Source organism: Amblyomma maculatum, chromosome 3 (genome assembly GCF_055883805.1).
Source record: "Amblyomma maculatum isolate TAMU_Amacu chromosome 3, ASM5588380v1, whole genome shotgun sequence".
In the NCBI taxonomy this organism is placed as follows: Eukaryota; Metazoa; Arthropoda; class Arachnida; order Ixodida; family Ixodidae; genus Amblyomma; species Amblyomma maculatum.
In genome coordinates, this window is record NC_139346.1 from 28,923,453 (window position 1) to 28,934,363 (window position 10,911).

At 47.0% G+C, this 10,911-nt stretch overlaps 1 pseudogene; it reads right to left on the reverse strand.

Moving 5' to 3' along the window:
• Positions 1 to 294: 294 nt before the first annotated feature.
• Positions 295 to 2,047, reverse strand: LOC146194418 (uncharacterized; annotated as a pseudogene).
• Between the last annotated feature and the right edge of the window lie 8,864 nt (positions 2,048 to 10,911).

Here is a 10,911-nt window from a genome sequence, read left to right on the forward strand (position 1 = left end):
AAAGTATTCTATCTCTGGAGAGGAGAATTGGTTCTAAATAGGAGCAATAAAAATGTGTTGACTTGGTACCGTGTACATGTGTCATGCAGCTGCATTAGGTAGCTTTTCATTTTATAAAGGAATGTTTATTGACTGCTTGCTGATAATAATGGCATGCAGGATAACTATTACAGACGCAAATAATGCGATACCTGCTGTAAGTTTCCATGATAAGTGCCCGCCGCAGTGGCACCTTTAAAAACAAAGCATGGGTGGAGTGAAAAAGCTACCTATGGTATGTGCTTGTATGAAATACTAGCGGGGGGTCAAATACAATTCCAGTGATAATGGTTCCAGGCCAAAATACTGTGACACTTGGGCACTCTACAGACATGTGTGACAGTTAGCCAGCAAAGCACTTGCCTAAATATACGTGGCACATTTTGGAGAACGAGCCTTTGATTTATTTTACCGCCAACGAAAGCAAGAACTCCAACTACTTTCCCAAAGCCCGATTCTACAGCCTGTCTCACAGCGCTCATGGCCTTATTAAAAGCACACTGCTGCACTCTTAAGCTGACACCACCATATGGCTTCAACAGGAGGGGTCGCAGAGGGTATGCTGGGTCTCCATATATCCAAAAGTTATTTCCTTACACAAGTTTTTCCTGCTTGGCATACACATTGCCCTTTACGAAGTTACCTGAAAGGGTATAAAAATAAATAGTTCATTGAGGCAAAAATGAAATCTGGTTTTAAGCTGCAGGAACAGACAGACTAGCTTGTCCAGACAGCTATACTTTTCAATCTTTTACTACTCCTAGTTGCCCACTTACCAGCGTCATGTTTGTTTCCGACATAAGAGCCATCTATCTGGCATATTACGCCATTTGGGCACATAATGGCCTGGTATTTCAGGGTATGAAAGCGCTCGTGGACGCTGAAATACAACTTTCGGTCTCTGGACAGCCGGCGTATTGAATTGAACTGAGTTTATTTGTCCACACACATTACAGTGGGAAGAGGGGACACTGGGCAAAAAGCTGCATACTGAACTTGAAGTAGCACACAGCGCCCCAAGATTACATGGGCGTCAGTGTGTTTTGAGAACATCAAGCTTAGGGTGAACTTAACATCCCCATCAGCACAAAGAAAGAAAGAAAAAGTACAACAGTATAACGCTCATCGCGGACACAACAAGAGAAATTCACATAAATAATAGAAACAACATACATTAAAATGCAACAAACCGATTTAACAATTATTCCACAATTGACTCGAAACTGCACATGACAGATAACTTATTTTTTCAGATGTCTTCTATACATATATTATTTGCAGCCAATATGTTAAGGTAATATCTTAAATTATTGGGTAAGGACTGCTTACGATATGAGGTACGGCAAAAGGGTAGAAGCCAGGATAAAAACATCGTGTATTTTGCACTGGTGTGCATTGATGTAATAATAATCATTAATAAACCCCCAGTGAATAAACTCCCAGCAATTCTTCAGCGGGGCGCCTTTTGCGTGAACAGACTGAAAATGAAGGGCGAGTATGTAAGAAATTTTAAGGAACATAAGAGGTCGCTAGATTGTTACTTGCGAGAATTTCTCCAAAGTGTTGAGGTCCAACCATGAGTGATTATTGACGTTATTCAAAAAGTGAAAGAACGTTTCATCGATGTGCTTTAAAACAATGTTCGTCACTGAAGATATTGTTGAAATGTGCCGCCAGAAAACGTTCTCGAGGTCCACCAGCCGATTCGGATACCCGAGGCGAAGCAGGCTGATACACAGGGCCTCATCCCCAGGCACTGTCACACTTTGGGGTGTGACCACAGCCTCAGGAATGAGCAACGCTCTTTATAGCCTCTATATATCGCTTTTCTCAAATCGGAAACACGTCCGAGTTACGACATTCTCCATCGTGCCGATGTTCAGGAGGCCGTGCATAGAAAGAGGGTCATGGCGGAGTCTCCGAGCACTTCTAAGCACAACAAGCCTTCGATCTCAGACCACTTCAGCTGACAGAGCATAAACGGGTCCTGAAGGATTCTTTTTGGCATCGTGAACAAGGCGTCTGGGGCTTTCAGCACGAACAACTAAAAACACGCACGAGTGTTTGCCGACGACGCGTAGCAGCTCCTAGGAAAGGCTTGCGAGCGCTAGCGAGCCAGGTCAGGTAGAGTGGCTTGACTCGCACTGGCACTTTTTTACATACAGAAAGTCATAATTGCTAACATAAGTGCGCAGTTATTGTAAAACAGTGCATAATAAATATTACAGAACATTATCCATATATTGAAATGCAGAAAGTGAGCCTTACGCATTATTTTTTTTTTCTAGAAGGTTCGATTAAGAACGCTAGGTGGCGCAGCGAGACGCCTCCCTTGCGCGGGTGGTAGATACGCGTGACCTGCCGGATGACAAGCCATAAAACTGAGGCAATGACCTGGTGCGTAGGTTTCTGGACAGCCTAAACACCAAAAAATTCATATTGAGTTGACCCTGTAACGTGAGAAAAAAAGCGTATTACCCTTCTTAGATATTCTGGTTCACAGGAATGAGGGCGCCCTCACCTTCTAGGTCTATATAGAAAGCGTATGCACACAGGCCGTTACCTGAGTTTCTGTGTGGACGCCTTGCCATCCTGCCGGCCACAAGATGTCAGTGGCATCATTCTTGATAACACGCGCCGTACGCATCTGCGCAGATGGCGATGCATTGGAAAAAGAATTAAGGACTATCCACCGTGAACTCACTAATAACGGCTGCTCTAGTCACTTTATTTCCGAAATGAGAAGCGGATAATAAAGCCAGAAACAAAGAAGAACAATGCATTCAAGCACGTGCTGTCATTCCTTACGTGCAGGGGATCAGCGAGACACTACCGCGCGTGTTTTCAAAATACGACATGCGCGTTATTCATATTCCAATCAGCAAGTTCAGGAACCAACTCATGAACGTTAAATATAGGGTGCCGATTAAGGCTTTTTCAGCGTTGTTTACCAGATTCCACGCGCTAATTGCCCCCAAGTGTACATTAGCGAAACAGGAAAGTTTTCAAGACGACTTAACGACCGCAAACCTGACGTGACAAACAGTAATCACACGACAAACACCATTTCCGAGCATGTGCAAGAACATACAAGATGGACTGAGACAGCGCTTCTACTGCTACCAAGGGAAGGAACGTGTCATCTCGGCGGCTGCTGGAATCACTAATCATTCAGTCGACACCAGCTACCATGAACCGGATGCAAGGGACTAGGCACGCTCATTACGTTACGTGCTGCGTACATAAGTGGTGATAAATTTTTGTCCAGCTCAGTGAATAAGGAGCCTTTGTGCGGTTCCGAAACACCTAAAAAGATTTTTCAAACTTGGCCAGTGACCGTGATTCATTTCATTATTATGCCTGTCCAGACGAATTTTCGTCAAACCATTGAATAATCTAACATAATTTGCATGCATTATATCAATGATGTCATGACGATGGAAACTTCACCTCGCCGATTGGATACTTTTTAGAACCAAGGCCACACTAGAAAACAAATATTCTGAAATCCTTACAGTAGAAAAAATAACTGAAAACTTCACCACATGCATATTATATGAAGCAAAAGTAGCCATCACACAAACGTCTGATATTGCACGGAGAACACGCAAGGTTATTCAAAATGGCTAAAAACAACAAAACAAAGCTTGGGGCATGTTTCACAAGTATTCCACTCCCAGAAACTTACCCATATTCAAAAGGGGTCGAGCCAAAGCACGATACATTAGACGTAATGCAGAGAGGACCTCATGGAGGACCTAATACATGTCCTCAATAAACAGCCTGCCGAGTGGTGCAGTGGTTACGGCGCTCGACTACTCTTCCCAAGGATGCGGGATCGAATTCTGGCCTCAGCGACCGCTTTCGATGGTGACGAAAAGCAAAGCGCCCCTGTGCTGTGCGATGTCAGTGCATGTTCAAGAACCCCACGTGGTTGAAATTTCTAGAGTCCAGCGTCTCTCATAGACTGAGTCACTTTGGGACGTTAAACCCCGCAAGCCCAACCACACCTTAATAAACAGCTCGATATCATCAAACAAAATGTGCAAACAGGTGCGGAAATTCAGAGGGAATTTTACTCCCTTCATATTTCCAATGCTAACAACACCCGGTAGTCAAACAACACTAGAACCGGAGGCCAACATACTGGGTGAGTATTTTTCTACAGTTTCTAGTTCATCCAACTACACACGCACACATTCAAAAAGCACAAAGCAATATTAAGAGAAACAAAACGTCTTCGGAGCAGGCATACATGAAGACTGCAGTAAGCTTATTACACTGCAGGAATTAAATACAGTACTAACGTCCGATAAAAAGAAAGCAGCAGTCCCAGACAACATACATTATGCCACGCTTACTTACCTTACTAAGACTGCCATAGAGGCTCTGATAAAATTTTTCAATAAAATAGGGACGACAGCAGAAATTTGACAAGCATAGAAAGAAGAAATTATAGTAAATTTCCCAAAATCTGACAAGCCACCAGCTAGTCCCATTAGTTATAAGCCAATACCACTCACTGTTTCGCAAAATCCTTCGTAAGCATTGCACACATCAGCCTAACCTTCATACCTCAGCCCCGGCGACATTTAGATATACACCAATGTGGATTTAACAAGAGATGTTCTACAACCGATAACCTTATCCGATTTGAAAATACAGTCCAGGAAGCGTTCATCCACAATCAACACTGTATTAGGGTCTTCTCCTACGTGGGGAAGGACTGCGATACCACGTCGAGGTTCGGTATCCTCCGTGCCCAAGCGCACCTAGTTATATGCGGCAGGATGCTGAGCTGTTTGAACAACTTTGTAACCAACCGCACATTCAGAGTCTGCCTAGGCACAACTAAGTCCAATACGTTTACTCAAGTGATTGGTGTGCCCCAGGCGCGCATCCTGAGCACAACCCTCTTTGTATTCAAAATGAACTCCATGGCAAAAGTCATCCCTAAGTCCATAATGAAGGGTCGTCCACTTTAGGGGTGAACACGGCTCAGCGAGGCTGCGCTCCGCGGAGAGCCAATGCATCCGGTGCGGTCGCGCTTCGAAGCGAAGCCGAGCAGGCGCGAAGGGACCTAGCGGAAGAGCCTCGCGTCGTCAGCCACAGCGCTAGAGAGCGCCGCTTTTGCTTTGCAGCGAAGCATGCGAAGCACACTGACGCGCGCCGGCGCCCGATGGCGGGAGCATGGAAAAGCGCACTTCACTCAGTCTGGCATATTGTCGCTGATTTAGCTTGCAGTGAGTGAACCGCTAGTTGCAAGCTCAATTAACTACATGAAATAAAACGTATTGCTCGCTCCACACAAACCACTTGTAAAGAAGAATCTAAAGAGACGTGATGAGCGTAGAGGCAACACGCGGTGTTCCCGCGCGCTCAGTGTTAGCTTCGTGTCATTGTTTTTCTCTGCGTTTGGGGCCATGTGTCCCTAGATCTCATCACGCGTGCTTTTCTTAAGTGGGGGACCTCATAAACCCATAGCGTACTATTTCGCAACTCACTCGACGACTCATCAGATTTGATAAAAAGGACGTAAAAAATAAATTGAACTGATGACCTTCAACGGGTGAGTGGACACAATAGCGTCTTTAACAGCGCCTTTTCACTCTGCAATTTTTAAGGCTGAAGCCCTTCTATGCTCACTCTACACTACAGCTGATTTTAGTGATCACTAGACTCTAATTTAATCATTTTCGATAATGTTACTAAGTGTATCAGAAGGCAAATGTATTTCTTTATATCACCAAAGCAGTACTGGTCTGCTGTGAGGCACCTGATGGGGAAAGTCGCATTTCTAAGTCCAGTAGTGATCGATCATTCCTTCGATTACAAAATTAAGCTGGTTACAAAACAAGATATGGTGATGTTTTTCCCTCATTTAAGGGTCATAAGAATTCTTTTTGTTCCTGAATTAAATAGGTGCTTTTATTAAAAAGGTAGAGGTGATACTTTAGGTTATATCCAATAAGAAAATAGCAATCCAGAGAAGTGGAGTGAAAGAGGGAATGAAGGAGTTATATTTATTCGCAAAATGTTCTGTTTCTTACATAATATACTTTTTGGGCTCCTCCTCCTCATCAGAAGTTCTGATGGTGGAAAAATATATTTGAATCTAAATCTCAAATGAAAAGAAACGCCCTGCGAATCGGTCAGTGCGTGGTACAGATCAGCCATCTTTCTTCGTCACTGGCGCGTCTTCCTTGTAGCTTCTATCTGCTGCACACAGACCACTGCTCCAGTAGTGACTTGCGCTTTGGCGGATTCGTTCTTCAGAGGTCCCCGTTTTCAGTACAGGGTAGCATCGCTGCCAGCGTCGATGTCTGCTCGTATTCGGCTTAGGTGGACATTTACAAGGAACGACAAAAGCTGCGGTCGAATCTGAAGCTCTCCCACTCCACTTCCACAGCGGTCCAAGCGCATCCGACGAGAGCGCGTGCAGTTGTCGACGAGACAGGGAAAAAACTTTATCCTTCCCCATACATTTTCTATGACGTCGATATCGGGTGATTGTGGTGGCCACTCGATGACTGTCACGTTACGGTCATCCAGGTAGGCACCAACCTTCCTGGCTTTGTGAATCGGCGAGTTGTCGTGCTGTAGAATAAAATCGCCTTCAGGGAAAGGTCCCCCAAGCAGGTATGATAGCAGCACGTCGTCTACGATGCATCAGTAGACGTTGGAATTGAAGCGCTCCTATTTTCGCACAAGAGGTCCGAGGCCTTCAGCAGTTACGACGCCCCACACGCTCACAGCTGAGCGGCCACCAGCTGCGATCCACTGGATGAACTCCGGTATATATCTATAAAGAAAACACAATATTGCCGTCTATGAACATAAGAATGTAAATTTTAGGCTCCGAGGTACAAATGTAATAAGGTTTTGAAGACATATTTTTGTCTGCACTTAAAACGAAAACGCTTTTTATGCAATCTCGGCCATTAAAAGTATGACAACTACAATTTTTCATTCGGCAATTCAGTTCTTCTTATTTTAAACTATCTCCATGCAATAAACAAAGATCCTTGGGGCGGCACACTTAGTTACATTTTTGATGGAAGAACTCGGCTATTTATTGCTCTTACGCTCGCAAGATCAGATGATCTTGGCCCGACGGATGCGTTAGAATGGACGGGAGATAACAGGCCTTTATCTGCAAAGTGGCAGCTCGATGGAAATCGCCTAGACTGTCTGCAATCTTCAGGCGCCCTTTTACTGAGATGTCCATCATGGCCTCTGTCGTATGAAAAAAATAAATCTAAACTAAAATACCAATCTGAAGTTCACAACATATGTCCATGCGCAGGCAAATATTTTGGGGTTGAAATAAAAAAAGTGCTGGCATTATTTGAGTACAAGAAAATACCAAGTAAGAAAATCTGGTTAGCAAAAGAAGAAGTGTCTTCCTGCTAAGGTGGCTTCATCGCTCCTCTGCAAATTCTTGCAGGCCTTGTAAGCAGCTGTCCTGTCTCCAGAGAAGTGGATCCTCTACTTCCGAGGAAGCTCCAGACGCCCTCTCGGCGTCAGGTTGCGAGACCTCCGGCGCATGCTACCCATGCATGATTGCAGCTCAGGTCGGCACGGAGGCTAGGCCTAGTGCTGCCGCTGCCACGCTGGCAGAGGCAGCTTCGCCGGAGTTGCTCGATGCAACTCCTGCCCTGCCGTCGACACCTCAACCTGACCATCGGCTTCAGGTCCAGCTTGGTGCTCCTGGTTCTTCAGCACCAGCGCCTATTCAGCATTCCCAAAATGCACAACAACCCGTAAGTGAACTGTCCTCTGGGTGGAGCACGGCTATGGCCACCCAGCTAACACATCCAACAGTGTGACCTGAGGAGACGTACTCTCCAATGGACTTATCGGCTCCACCATCCGTGTCAACGAGCACCCGTGCCCCTCACAAGCGTCCTTTAGAAGATAATCAACCGAATTCGTCCTCGGCAAGTGGTGGCTATCAAGGAAAGCGCTCCTGTTTAACTATCGAAAACCAGGTTGCACCTACACCGGGATCGTCATCTTACAAAGTGGCGATTAAATCTCTAGCCAACAAAAGCCTCATCGATATACCAAACAGGATCATCCAGGCCAACTTGGACGCGTGTCTCGGAACCAGAGGGTTTAGACGCTTCACGGCAAGGAAGAAGTCAAACACTATAGCTGTGTGGCTCCCGACACTTACTGCGGTGGAACGTATCCAAACTCTTAGTTATATTTCAGTCACAAGTGAGATATCAGTGCCTGTGCAAGTGTATCTAGTTGAATGCTCCAACTTGCAGCGTTGCGTCGACATAAACGAAGATCAAACCACCCTTCAACATGAGCTGTACCGCCTAACGCACCGAGTCATACAGGCCCGACACATAGGAAAGGGGCGTTCCTGCATGATCCCCTTGCAAGGCCCTCCGACACTCCCAGCCTGCCTGTACTACTACGGCTGCATATTAAGGCCGCGGCCGTATAAACTGAATGTGGTTTACTCTTACAACTGTTTTCGGGCAGGGCACATGCTCAAATCTTGCCCCTTAGCTACTGCCGATGAAGGTGCGTCTGAAGGAAAAGTTAAGTACCGATGCGGCATCTGCAAATCGGACGACCACGAGATAACAGCTCCAAGTTGTCCGACAAAGCAAAAGGCAACGCAGAAGGCTCGTCTTCGGAACACTAAGCGTTGGCCAATAGAAGACATGACACCGGTACAGACATTCAATCGCTTTGCAGCTCTCCAGGGGGATGACGAGTGGCCAGAGCTTCCTGAGCCCGCTTCGAATGCGCCTCCAGCTAAGAAAAAGTCTAACGATACGGTGCTCAAGAAACGCCGTCGACAACAGCCAATACAGCAGCGTACTGATCTACCAGACCACGATATGGCTGTAGTGGATGAGCAAATCATTCGTCTCTTAGCGGAGTCTCTAAGCTCCGACAACAGCGCGCAATGCTTGCTCGACGTCGGCGAGATGCAGAAGTAACCGCTAAATCTAGTAATTGCCCAACACTGCCGTCTTTATCCCGCGCAACAGGGCCATTTACTGCCTCTTCCCAGAGTACCACAACACCCAATGATAACTGTGCAACATCGCTGCTCCGCTATATGGTCAACCAGTTGTCCAACCTGACTTCTGTGATACTACAAAAATGGCGAAATCCAGTCGTCCTGGGCCCCGCCGGGGTGGTGCAGTGGTAAGACGCCCGACTACTGGGCCGGAGTTCCCGGGTTCGAACCCGACCGCGGCGGCTGCGTTTCGATGGAGGCGAAACGAAGTGGCGTCGTGTGCTGTGCGATGTCAGCGCACGTTAAAGATCCCCAGGTGGTCGAAATTACTCCGTAGCCCTCCACTACGGCTCCTCTTTCTCTCTTTCTACTTTCATTCCCACCTTCCACCCTTCCCTTACGGCGCGGTTCGGGTGTCCACAGAGCAAGTGTGACAGTTACTGCGCCTTTCCCTTCCTGTGAACCAATTTAACTTTAAGTCGTCCTGGTGTACTACAGTGGAGCTGTAGAGGCATTTCCACGAAGGTGGTCGAGATGAAGACCCGGCTGCGATTTAACAAGCTTCGGGTGTGGGCTATGTTACTTCAGGGAACGAACGCCTTGCCATCTATTCCGGGCTTCAGCGGCTACGTGTCTCCTTCAATGACCGACCGACGCGTGCAGACTGCTTCTCCCCCGGGAAAGGCGGCGATATATGTTGAAACGCGTATTCCTCATGTGCGCCTTTCTCTCGAACACTGGTGTACGTCATACCAAGCGGTAGTAGCAGTTGCTGCGAAATTTTTGAAAGCAACCGTTGTTCGTGTTTCATATTACGTTCGACCAGCTGGAGGCGCCTCTTCTCGTATTAATCTTGGCTGGTTATTAAGTGTGCGTCGGCAATATCCCGGGTGTCCAATTTACGTCGGAGGCGACTTTAACGCTCCTCACCCGGATTGGGGGTATCCGACTGCAAGCCCTCGTGGTAGGCGTGTGCGGGACGCCTTCACTGATGCCCTGTTTGTTCTGCTTAATCACCCTGGGACAGCAACACGGCCTATGCGGCACATACGTAGTGCTGCCTATGCTCCAGACTAGACGTGGTGGTTGGGGGCAGGAACTCCCTCATGGCACATGGAGCCGGACTGCTGGGGAAGTGATCACCACCCTATACTCATCGGTCTCCATCCCTCCCGTCTCCGCCCTTTACGCCGCAAATGTTCTATGATAAACTGGGACAGCTTTCGCTTATGTCTCGATAGTATGTCCTCAGATTCGCCGTCACTCCTTGTTGACCGCATACAGAGAGCACTAAACAGCGCTACGACTACTGGCTGGATTGATGTAGGTCGACCAGCACCAGATCTCGGCCTGCCTAACTTGTCGGCAGCCCACCGTCAAGCGGAGCTGGCTGCTACACGAGACCCTACTTCGGGGCAGGCACGTACACAACTGAATTATCTTACTGTGAAGGCTCGGAGATATGAACGCGATCTCTCACGACGCCAGTGGTATGCACGGTGTGAACAATTTTTTGATAAATCATCGAGTGCCTCACTCTGGTGAACGTTTCGTGCAATGGAACACGGTCGTCGTTCTACTGACGCAGCAGCAACAGCATGCTTTGCGGCTAATCTGTCGCCGGGCGATTTCGCCAAAGAAGCTGCTCGAAAATTTTTCCCAAAATACGATATACTGCCTCCTTCAGCTGTAAACCTTAATTTGGCAAGTATCCCTGCAAACGCATGGAAATTACCATCTGCTGCCGACGCAGATGAATTGCGAACCCCTTTTTGATGTGTGAGGTGCTGGCTGCAATTGACGATGCGAAACAAAAAACAGCGCCCGGCCTGGACAAAATTCAGTATGAGGTTTACAAGAACCTCAGTGCTGCTGCACTTCAA